Source organism: Phyllostomus hastatus, unplaced genomic scaffold (assembly GCF_019186645.2).
Source record: "Phyllostomus hastatus isolate PE091 unplaced genomic scaffold, TTU_PhHast_1.1 phas_scaffold_501, whole genome shotgun sequence".
Lineage (NCBI taxonomy): Eukaryota > Metazoa > Chordata > Mammalia > Chiroptera > Phyllostomidae > Phyllostomus > Phyllostomus hastatus.
The window spans coordinates 56,927,303-56,940,470 of record NW_025334033.1 but is presented as its reverse complement, the minus strand read 5'-3'; the positions used below and the strand labels follow the sequence as shown (position 1 = coordinate 56,940,470).

General features: G+C 37.9%; 1 pseudogene; it reads right to left on the bottom strand.

The window, feature by feature from the left end:
• Window positions 1–6,754: 6,754 nt before the first annotated feature.
• On the bottom strand, window positions 6,755–9,496 carry LOC123807911 (annotated as a pseudogene).
• Between the last annotated feature and the right edge of the window lie 3,672 nt (window positions 9,497–13,168).

The window sequence follows — 13,168 nt, the reverse complement described above, 5'->3', positions numbered from 1 at the left end:
TCAACATTGTATCTATTCAAAGAGAGACAAATAAATGACTTCTCCAAAAGGAATCTTTAAGCATAAGTGGGCTTAACATAGCAAAGCCCTCACTTAGAAGTCAAATTATTGTATTTTTGATTCCTGGCTAGCTAGTTGTTTTCATCACTGCTGTTGCTAATTTGTGTGAACCTTGACAATTTTGAGCTTAAATATTTCTATCTAAAAAGAAAATGAATAAAAGAGAAATTCTCAGACTTGCGGATGCTCTGAAATCAGTCAAGATGGTGTGTAAAGATTTAAGTCTGTTACCCAGAAAATAATGAAATAACCTATTTTTCAATAATTTATAATGATTGATTTAATATTTACATTAAGAAAAATAGTTAGAACTGATTCCACATTTTATTAACTCAATTCCATGTTATATCAGTTTGTTCTCCCATGTAATAGGCTTAAAGAATTTCCTACCCTAATTTTTGAATAAAGCCAAAACATTACTAAAGAATACAATTCTGCTAATCAAATAAGATACCAAAAACTGCATTTAAATTACAAAGCCACATAGTCAAGTCAAAAAATAATACTAATTGGAAAGGAAATCATCTGAATATTATAAGAAGTAGCGAGCATGTTAGAGTTTTTGCTGAGAAACCTTTGGTGTAGGTTGACTCAGCTGGTCTGTGCATTTTCTCACCTGGGGTTCCATTTAATTCATTCAGATAGATGCTGTTGGAGTCGTCTGGAGTGAGCATTCAGGAAGACACACAATTATCTCGCTGAGCACTGATGCTGCGTCTTAACCAAAATCTAATTTGAAGCTCCAAATCGAAAACTCTACATGTGGTCACTTCATTTGGCTTGAGCTTCTAACAGAATGGTAGCCGAGTACCAGGAGCGACAGGGTATATCAAGTGTGTTGGGGTGGGGGGAGCAGAAACAACCAGAGTAGACAGAGCTGCAAAAAATATTTTCAAGTTTCAATATCCTGCTGATTAAAAGGTCACAGAGACCACCAGATTTCATGAGGGCAGAGAAACAGACTCTACCTCTTTTTAAGCACATGGTTGTAGCTGCCTTTAGGAAATATAATCTGCCACCATGTACATGGGACTAGGATCCATGCCTCTCACAGGAGGCATGCCTTTCCCAGTTTTGGTCGGACTGGACATATCTACACATTTATTTTCTCCTTCAGATTACAGTTTCCTGGAGCTCAGCTCATCATTTTCATGGTATCTGAAACATCTAGTACAGGGATGAGTACATATGCATGTTCATTTCTGCTGTTGAACTGAAGAACGATACCTCACTGTCAACTGGAATGATGAAGGTGATTAATGATTTTGCATGAAGCTAACAAATCATCTGATCTTATGACCATAATGACCCTAAGAGGTGACTAGAATCAAAATGACAGTCTCTCTAATCAGTAAAATGTTATTAAACTGGGTTGAGTCTGCTATTTCTTAACAAAGAAACATTGGTTGTCCTTTGGGAAATTATAAAGTTCACATAATATAAGAAGTAAAATATCTTTAAGTCAACCTTAGGTAAATACTGTGCAGATACTCAATTAATTCAGAAAATAAATAGATGTGTCCATACTCTGAACCACTTTAACTTTGTTGTTGCTAGATGTTATACATCTGATGTTAGTAAGGGTAGGATAAGGTCACTGATATTATAAGCAAGATGGATATCATTGGCCATCTATTTTAACAGAATTATTTGAATAAAATCCTGATCAAAGTGGGAGCAAGGTAAAGAGGTATAAAAGTAGAAACAATAATTCTTTCAAGTCTTTTTACCAATTTCCCATGAAGGGGAGTAGAGAAATCAGGGAAAAGATGAAGAGGGAAGTACTGTAAAGAAAACTTTTTTTTTGGCTTGGTGATATTAGGTGTGTTTCCATTCTACTGGGATTAATCCAGAGAAGAAGCTGATGGTGGAAGTTAGAAAGAAGATAACTTCCAGGGCAAAGTTCCTGAGAAATATGGAAGAAATTCTACCCAGTAAACAAGAACGGGACAGGTCTTGAGATCATGCTGGGATATTTACTGTGTTATGAGAATTAAGTATGTGGACTCATGAGTAGCTCAGAGGATGGGCATTCTCCTTTGATTATATCTACCTTCTCAATGAAGCCAGGTCATTATATAGGTTGAAGAGACAGAGTAATAGTTTTCTCCAAGAATAGGAAAACACAAATTCAGGAAATTAGCATAAAATTTGTATGGCAGCAGTCAGCTGTTGATCAAGATACTTTTCTCTTTTTTTCCTCTTCTTCCTAATCACAGAGCTACACTCTGTTTTTCAGACTGTCTTTTAAAAGATGTTAGCTATAAACTGAGCTCTATTTAAAGGCACATGAGCAAAAAGAACATGTGCTATTTTCAAACAAGACATCTAAGAAACAGAGGTAGTACTCTACCTATATCCCCTCTGTTGTTTTCTGCAACCTGGATGCAGGCAATGACTAAGTAAACCTCTGGTGACAGCAAAGCAGGACAGAGAAAGTTCCTTCCCCCAGATCACCAGTAGAAGACTGTTATCCCTTGACCTGACCAGAAGATTCACCTTGGTCTGTCATGTCAATGAGCTTTGGGGTCTATTTTTCCCTCAACTTATCCTACTTAACACGTAGGATTGGCTGTCACTGTTGAGGACACCTTTGGTATTTGTGATCATAACTTTAAAATGAGTTCACCCTGATTGTATGGTAGTATGATTTTCCCAAGAATCTTAAAGCAGAGGATAACTAGACAAGAAAGAATTCCAATGGTTGAAAAACTGTTAAATTGGGAGTACTAGAGAAAATAGGTAGGATTAATAAACTGTAATAGTCATGGACTGAGATTTTATTGATTGCAAGGTCTAGAGTAGAATCATAGGATTAAGTAGCTAGATGAGGTGCAGGTAAATATTTATTGTCAAAGTCCAGGAGGTGATAGAACTGAAATCTCTTCACTTGGATAAAAGAAAGAACAAATGGAAATACTGCAAAGATGAGTAGAGGCACTCAGTCTTTCTGATGCCCAATTGGATTTGAAGTGTGATCAGACACAAACATTAATCTTCATTCTCCTTGTCAGTCTCCCATCCCATAGCCATTTCCCTCACAGGACATTTTCAGTTTGGTGATTCAGAAGGAAATATCATCGGCTCTCTCTTCAAAGCTGCTCCATTTGCATTTGGCTTCCATTGTTCTTAGTGATTTTGCTGAAAAGATCTAAACTGTCAGATCATAACAGAAATGCACGACAGTGCAGTCAGAGAATACTGTTTTTCTTCCCCTGAAAAATAAAACCTTTATTTCGCATTTGCATTTTCCCCGAGTCTGTTTGCTGTAAAAACCTGAAGCTAAACACAAAGCCAGCCTGTTGCATCTTTCCGAGAGCATTAATTGTCTCCAATCATTGTTAGGGCACCTGTTTCACATCTTGACAAGTGCACTTATCTTCTCTTTTCTCTTCGTATTTCTCTGGTAAAAATAATGAATAAATTACAGGGGGATGACATATGTGTTGATAATCAAGATGAAACTCAAATGAAGTGGAAGAGGCTGTATTTCTTTGCAGAGTTGTAAATTGCTTTTTTTTTCCTTTTGTATTGACATGCCTGACTTAGAAACCAAAAATATCGCCACATGGGAAAATTAACAGAATTGCTCAAACAGAAATTATTTGTCACTGATAAGATATATAAACAAATTTTCTTTTTGATATCATGTATCATATTTGCTCACAATCTGGATACCCCATGAAAGAGTATCTAGATCCTTGTAATTCTAAGGGGCTTGGATGGTAGTGTATCTAATAGAGTTGTCCTCCCTTATCTGTGGTTTTACTTTCTTCAGTTACAGTTACTCATGGTCAACTGTAGTCTGAAAATATTTAATGGAAAATTCCTCAAATAAACAATTTGTAAGTTTTATACCATGTGTCATTTTGAATAGTGTGATAAAAATCTCACTCTGTCCTACTTCATTCTGCCAGAGACGTGAGTCATCCCTCTGTCCAGAGTGTCCACACTGTATATGCTACCCACCCATTAATCGCTTAGCAGCCATCTAGATTATCAGACTGACTCCCAAAGCATCACAGTGCTTGCTCTCCAATAATATTTGCTTTACTTAATAATGCATGTCTATATTACTTTTATAATTGTCCTGTTTTATTATTAGTCATTATTGTCAGTTTCTTACTATACTTAATTTAGAAATTAAACTTTATCACAAGCATGTGTATATAGAAAACAACATATCTAGGCAGAGAGTTTGGTACTATCCTCAGTTTCAGGCATCTGCTGAAGATCATGGAAGCTATCCCTCATTAGTCAGCGAGGACTACTGTACATCACAGGTGCATTTGAAAACAACTGTTAAATCTCAAATGGAATTTGCAAATGTCCAGTTGAAGAGAGAAAACTTTAGTTAATTCCAAAGATATAAACACCTGAGAGAAAAAGGTCCACATTGCGTGTCAGGAAACTTCAGTTTCATCTCCAAAACATCCCCTTCAACTTCCCAATGAAACTGTCCATTTTCGATATTGTAGGCTCTGCAATCACCATACTCAGGAATCCCATCAGTACAAAACAGAAATCTGAATAGACTATCAGAGGTCACTGATGCTAGCCCAGTGACTAAGTCTTGCAGAAGAATTTCTATTTTTTTCATTGTGTTTGAGAGGACAAACTCTGACTGGTTTGATACAATGCCTAACACTTCCAATTTTCTAATGCTGAATACTGTCATCTATCCAGAGTGTAGAGGTGTTCAGTTAGTAGAGACCTGGACTAGATGAACACTTTGTGCCTAGAGTTCAAAATTCCGTGTCTATTGTTTCCATTTGTTTTCCGGCTGCAAATATCCTGGTCATTTTCACTTTCCCACCACCAACACCACACTTCTAAATATGAAACTAGAGAAAGACGTTCAGAACCTACAGAGTCTACATGATTCATTCTAGAAAGCTCTAATTTGCTGGGAATTTATTTCCTAATTATGAAAAAAAAATAAAACAATACATATGGCAAAGCCCAGAAGGGACAATTCTATTTACATATTAAAGCATAACAAACCTATGGCATGTGTACTTTGTATGGACTCGTTCTGTATAGTAACCTTTGCCAAGTGTCCTATAAATCTTTACAGATACTCTAAGGAAAAATAAACTCTAGCCATGTACCTGCACTTTCACATCAATGTGCATGAAAATTTGCTTTATCAGTGGAGATGCATGAGACAGCCAAGTTAACTATAAAGAGTTATTACAGTTTTAATTTGCATATGCAAATATGTGTTAAAGGTTAGAGTTGCTTGGCATGGAAAAAATATGTCCCTGTAGACTTGAATTTGAGAAAGAAATTTCTAAAATAGCAAATGGTGGGGGGTGTAAATGCAGACAACTGTACTTGAACAACAGTAAAATAATTTCTTAAATTATTTTTTTAATTTTTTAAGAAAAGTAGCAAATAGGAGCAATGATAGTAATGAAAAAATTTCTCCTTTCATAGAAAATTGACATATCTGGTATGTGGAAAATTGCCACTTCGTAAACACATTATGCAGTCTGCACCATATGGGCTGTTTTGCTACAACTATTAAGATGCAATTAAGTAAAGATTTGACATGAAGGAATGAATGCAATCACTGACCCAAAACATACATTGAATCTTATTTTTGAATTTATATGAAAATTTGGTTTTACCTTTTAATGTAAAGTTATCTTTCTTTGTAAATAAAATATGACAATACTAGATTAACTCAAATATAACAATGTTTTATACATTTTGTATTAGATTACTTAAAAGTTCCAAATTTAATTATTTCAAAAGTAAATTTGTTTTGCAATAATGTTTTCTCCTTAAGCAAATTTCTGTTTCTTCATTTAATATTTAAGAATGTATCATTTTATTATTAGATGTACATTTTATTAATATATTATCAAATACAGTATATTAAAATAAAATATAATGAATCTTTATTCTGGGTATTTTTAGCAAAGTATTTAATCTAGTTGCTGTATATGTAGCATTGCTTATGGAATCTTAAAATAATTGTTTCAAAGTGTCTAGACTGTATGACAATTTACATCACTAATGCCATTTATAGCATGTCACACTCCTGGAAGCACACTCGGAGTTTACTGCTCAAGAAGTTTATTAGGGAGCAGTATGGAGATCATTACTAAGGAAGGAAGGGGAGGAAGCAGGATAGGGTAGAGAGAGAAAACCCAATGGCCTCCCCCAACCCAATGAGAAGATCAGGAGCTGAAATGTTTCTTCACGGCCATCCTACATTGATCCAAATTGGCCAGCTCCTTTTAGTTCTGCCTTTAGCATATATGAAATATAGGCTTCTGGGATAAGAGGGTGGCTTTGCAAGTCTCTGGAGGCTATCCCAAATGAACTGAAAGTTGAATATGTTTTGCTGATCACACTCCCAGCAGCTGGGGCAACGAGAGCTGATCAGAGGCTTTCAATGGTTTGTTTTGGTTTTCAGTTTATTCGTTTTTGTTTATGTGTTTTGGGATATGTACACAGGGTGCTTTATTCTCCAGAGTGATACATGCTCCAGTGGGTTGGGCTTGGGCCATTGGCCCCATATGTACAGAACTGAATAAAGTGGGTCTCTGAGAAGAAGTCTGACTTACCTTGATGAGGCAAGGGAGATGGAGAGGGTGAAGATGGGCATTACAACCAGGGATGTGTTCAGTCCTGTGCTGGTTCCAGTCTGGAAAGCTGGCAGGTAAGGCACCTCTCAAGATGGTCACTTCCAGGCAGGGGATGTCTGCCAGGCTTGGAGAGCCTTCTGTACCATGTCTTGCCATCTGGCATCTGGTATCTCCCAAGCCCAGGCAGGAGCTCCTGGCGCAGGCAGGCTTACACCAGCCACTGTCCTTTTCACCAGCTATACATATTCTGGGTCCATGGGAATAGAGCGGTGTTGCTCAATGCTGTAGCTCCCTCCTCATCTTCATCATCACTCTGAAATGGTGTGTCTGGCAAATGAAGTCCCAGGGCCTGGATCCGATCCTGAATAGCAACAACTACATTTTCTCCATCCCCCACTGGTGTCAGCTCCACCTCCTCTGATTCAGGATCTTGGCTCAGGGGCTGGTAGGAGTAGCCAACGGGGCCTGTCCCGGTTTCCTTTCCTTCTTCCTCAGGCTCTTCAGTGCTCCAATCCCCAGTGCCTTCTGTAAGGCCCTGGTTCCTCAGTCTGATTGGGGAAGGTGCGCTCAGGGCCCAGGGTGTCTCCCCTAGAACTGTTGCCATCCAGGCAGGGACTTTACTCCCCTCTGCATGTCTAGTGTGGCCTACCTCTTGTGCTGCTCTAATCTACCCATATACCAGACTCAAGACACAGTCATAGAGTCCCAATAATTGATGAAGACATGGGTGATAAATGATACAAGATGTTGACTGACAGACTTTGAGTCACATGTCCCTTGAGGTCATTCACACATGCTCATGGGATATGACAAATAAATAAGTTCCTACCCTAGGTACACCAACAATCTAGTAGTTTATACAGGTGTGGAGACACAAAATAAAATTATAGTGTGAAAATTAATTGAAAAGATGTGCTGTTAGTGGAAAGAATGCCTAAGGCTCAGAGGTTGGAGGGCTGGACTTGCTTGCTTAGTGGAATTCATGGAAAAGTTTGCTTTATAGGGTAGATTTTATGTCATTAGTGTCTGTAAGGAACAGAAAAATTTGCCTTCAACCTTTTTATTGTAAATGAGAAGCAAAAGCCAACAAGAATGGAAGATGGAAAAAGTTTAGAAGAACAGGCTGAAAGCGCTAACCTCAGAAATAAAACCCTGCTTAATGAGCTCAATGAGCTGCTGAGGTGTTTGCTTTTTCACTGTTACATCTCCAACAATGAAGGATTCCTAAAGCCTCACACACAGGTCAGTAACTATTTGTACAATAAAGGTCTCCTTGCAGGTAAGGACTCCCCTAACAATAGTCCTGCAAGGTCCTAACAACCTCCTTATAGAATGAGTGTATGGGTTAACTGCTGTAACAGCGAGATCTGACACTGCAAAGGTTTCAAAAAATTTGTTTTTTTCCCTTCTATACAGGAGAAAAAGTTGGCAGCCCAGAGCTGGTGCTGCACTACCACCCTCCTCAACACAAAGATCTCATCTTTGGGTTCAAGGCAGCTGCGCCTGCTCTTGCCATTTCCCTGTAAGTGAAGAAGAAAGGGTGCGGAGCAAGCACTTTCTTACTGAAGTGTTTGCACCAGACATTGAGCACATCACCACACCCCTCCGGTCACACTCCCTGGCCAGGACTTAGCTCCTGGCTTCCCTTCTGTAGAAGGAGGACTGGGAAATGTGTTTTTGTGTTTTCTAGCTAGGCGATCATGCCCTCCAGCTCACACTAACTGGAACTGTGAAGGGTGGATACCGGGAGAAAATATTGAACTTTGAATTCCAAGGTAATCTCATACATTAGATAGTTCCTTCTTTTTATTTTATGCCAAGCTTTTTTTTTTTTTTCACTGACCAGGCTAGTATCTCCTTCTCAATCTCTTCACTGAATTTTTTCTCTACATTAAAGGTTGGAAACTTCCAGAATCAGGTCTTTGGCCCTCCTTTCTCTAGCATATCAATATATAATCTATCTATGCTGAAAAGGTGTGAAAGGTGTGGGATAATTCCCACAGTGTCACACACCATCTTATTTACTAGTCTCAGACGCAAGGTGTCTCTGCAAATATTCTCTATACCCAGGACCTGTTCTCTTTTCCTGCTGCCTAGACCTCTCCCTAAACATCCAACCACCAACTCAACATCCCCAATTCGATGTTTAATAGTTATTTAGAACCTAACTTGGTCAAAATATAACTACGGATTCCTATCCCTCTAAAAACCTGCTCCTAACTCCCCATATTTTTTTCAAGCTGAGTAAACTGCATCCTACACAGCCAGTTGCTCAGATTAATAAATTAAGATCATTCTTGATCCTTGTCTTTCCAATCCAATAACCCAAACATTAATTTTAAAAAAATAAACAGCTTTATCTCTCAATTATATCCTGAATCTGGGCATTTGTTATCTCTATTGCTTCAACTCCAATCTAAGTCACCATCACTTCTAACCTATAAATAATCCGTCTTTGCTGAGGCTCTCATTTCTAGTTCCCCTTACTGGCTATACACCCTCCCCATAGCAGCCAAAGTAATCTTTTTAAAGTTTAAATCAGGCCATTGTCCTCTTTTATTTGAAAAACTCTAATAGCTTCCATTGCTCTTTGAATAAAATCTACATATATCTCTCTCCATTGCCCAAATCAGTAGTGATATTCAAAATATTTATCACCAGGGTGCAGCATGAATACTGATGAGCAGGCTACACCCAGGTCGGAGCTGACGCAAGGCCCTGGAGGCTGGCTGCTCTAGGTCTCACCTGCCTGTTCCTTACAGAGTCTTCACGAGAACCATGGGATCCCAGCAATGGGCTGAAGTCACTAAAGCAGGTATTCTGAGAGCTTCACACATTGCCTATTGATCAAGCAATAAAGAAATAGTTCAATGTTTTAACAACCGGTACTTCTCAGTGTGTGCCAGTGAATAGTAGCCCCACGTGTGAAATTCCCTGAGGCTGGTGATCAATATATATCTCCCTCTTCAATTTCCCCTGTACCCATACTACCCCTTGTTCAACCAATGCATCTGTATTGGCATTTTCTCTGTCTCTTGAACATATGAAGTTTCTTCCAATATCAAAGCTTTCCATTTTCCATTCCCCTTTTTCAAACAATCTTTCCCTGTATCTTCATATGCCTGTTTCCTTCTCATCATTCTGACCCCCAATCACATGTCACCTCTTCAGAGAGCAATTCTCAGACTACATTAGCTATGATGTTTCTATGTCACTTTCCTCTTTACCACATTTATTGGCATCTAATTTCCTTGCGTATTTATGCCCTAACAGAAGCTCATGATTTATATTTCCCCTATAACAGGTATGTATTTAATGATTGACTTTTTTTTAAGATTTTATTTATTTATTTTTTAGACAGAGAGGAAGGCAGGGGAGAAAGAGAGGGAGAGAAACATCAATGTGTGGTTGCCTCTTGTGCACCCTCTACTGGGGACCTAGCCCGCAACCCAGGTATGTACCCTGACTGGGAATGGAACCAGAGACCCTTTGGTTCACAGGCCGGCACTCAATCCACTGAGCCACACCAGCCAGGGCTAATTATTGCCTTTCTCAATACTCTTTTTCTACTCTACAAATATCCTTTGCTAATTTTCAAATCCAGGTTATTTGGTGTCACATATTAATCAGGAATAAATGCTTGCATAATAGATGTTGATGTCAAAACACCTCTTCATTTTCTAACATTACTTCTTATGTTTCACTATTAATCTCATCTCTTCCATTTTCTTGATCTTTTCCATCAAACCAACAAGTTTGGTTTCCACCAAACCAACAGGTTTCTCCCCAACAAGTTTATCAAACTCTGTGTTGAAAACCAGCTATTCCTTGACTAGAAGAGATGAGACAACATACCATAGTCTATTCCCAACCTAAAGTTTCGGGGTTTTTTTAATCATTTATTTATTTAGGAAAATTTTATCGAACTCTGCTTGGAGCCAGTACTCTGCTAGGTGACAGAGATCCAGAGATGAATTAAGAAATAGTCTTTGCCCTGAAGAGACTCACCATGCAGTGGACGTAAATGTGGTCAGTTGCATGTGGAAACAGACGTGTCCAGTTCTGGGGTCCAAGCATGCATTTAGGACACCAGGAAAGTCACCAGGAGCAGCAAGGAGTGAATGTTTTCAATAAGGATTCATTGATTGTCACAGGTCAGGAGTCAGCCCAAGTACAGAGGATGGCAAACCAGAATAACGTGCCCCTTGAAAACTTTCCTAGAATTGGGCAGAATTGTAACTGGAGCCTTGCAATGTTTTCTTCCAAGCTCTCAATGATTCTTTTGTTAGAGTAAAAAAAAATAAAATATAAAGCTCTGCAAAATGAAACTACACATTTCTAAGGGTTGCTGATTTAAACTCTGAAGGCATTCCTTTTTACGGTCAGCTCTGTGAGAGTTCAATGCTGTAATTTGGGATTTTGCCTTTCATATCTATTTCTATCTTTTCTTCTGTCATAAATATGTTTACTCACCCCTTGTTACCATCATCAAATCCAATAGTATAATTTGAATGACATATATTCTTTAATATTGCAAAGACAAAGCATAGAATGAACTCAATTCCCCTGACTCCAATTTTCTCTTCGAGATCAGAGTTCCACTGCAAGACAACGAGGGCTCTGTGCCAGAGGGCAAACAGGTAACTCTAACGACAGGGCCCCCTAGAACTACCCGCTCAGATCATTTCTCATTCTGTCCTCTCAGAATTGTGAAATCTCTTTGCCTCATCATTGCCACCTTGCTACTTCTGTTTTACATGTCTTTGCAGATTTTCACTTGATCACACCCTACTGTACCCTTCAAACATGCCAATTAGCAAAAACATCTAAATCTGCATGGAAATGGGTCTTGTAAATTAAGTCGAGGTGCAACACACAAGCTTGACATATTATATTGATTCTATTTGAGTTCAGAGTTATCACTTTTTTGTAAAGCTTGCAATTTATTGGTCTATTTCTATTTTCCTCTCAAGTGAATGTAATATATTTGAAAGGTGCCAAAATATCAGCACAGACTTATACTCTTTATTTGGGTCATGGAACAGATACAGCATCAGTAGCCACAGGAAAGTATGTCAGAGCCACTTAAAGAAATGTTTGCCCACTCCGGGTCCCTACTAGAAACATAGCATGATCCTTCACAAATATTTTAATTGTTGTATCTATAATATGCTACAAAACGAACAGCAGATCCATAAATAAGCTAAATCTGAAAGAGAAAAAAATCAATGAAAGAAAAGAGAGTAGAAGAATGTATATTGAGCATCACTGATTTCACCAATGAAAAGTTATTTCTGACATCTGATATGCTAATTAAAAACCTATTTGGACTGATCAGAAATAAACCTAATGTGCGTATGTGTGTATATATTTATGTATATATACATATATGTATACATATATACACTCATTATACATATATGCCATCATAGTAATGAACAGTACCATCTTGGTGTTATATGTATATGTTATTAAGGGAAATCATATTTCTTCATGTTCCTACAAACAATGGCAACAATCAAGACCACCTGTTCCCCAAAAGATGATACTATTGGGTCTCAAAATATTGATAGAATTTCCCAATGAAAGGAAATACATGTTTTTAACATATTTTTGAGGTTTAATTTAGACTGGACAAGAGGAGTTATTCCCGTGTTAAATTTTCCTTGGACAGTCGATTCACATTGACCAAGCTTATCTCCCTCTTCTCTGATAAGTTCCTTAGGAGCGCTAAATAAAGGAAATTGGGGCACCTGCATTGTTAAGCAAAGCCCGTGAGGCAGAACAGTCCCGTCGCCCTTGGGAAAACAGCAAGGCCAGCACTATTAGTGCCAGCCCATGCGTGAGTAACTCTGATGTTCTGGATCTAAGAAATAAAAATATTTCGATTCACAAATCCAGGCTGGGTTTGTGAATAAAAATATTTCATATGCCTTGACAGATGTGAGATTTTCAAGTGAACTTACCAGTTTAAAAGGAACTAACCGGATTTCCAACAGTTGTGTCCATGATAGAATTTAGAGAAAAGCCCCACTTCTAGGCCATACACTGAACATTTTTGGCAATAATTTCATCATGCTGCTCAAGTTCAAGACAAAATGGTAATATAGAAGTACTATTAGTTACTATTTTCCTGGAAGTTATCACTATAACAAGCAAGAAAACTAAATTAAATGTAGGAATATTGGAAAAGCAAACATAAAATGATGATTTATATTAGGAATAAGATTCCCTAGCAGAAACAAAATGAAACATAAATGAACAAACATAACAGCAAACTATCTTTAAACAATGCAATGACTGTCCTAGATGGGAAAAGTACAATTGACCATAAAAAGCAGGAAAGTTGCCAAAAACTAACCAAAAAGAAGTAATCAAAAGAGATAAGATGATTCAATTATACAACTGTTTTCAAAAATAATCTTAAAAGACTTAATAGATTTAAATATGCTAAAATAACCTCATAGGTCACACAGAATCTGGGCAGTCAGATAACCTTCAGAGTGCTG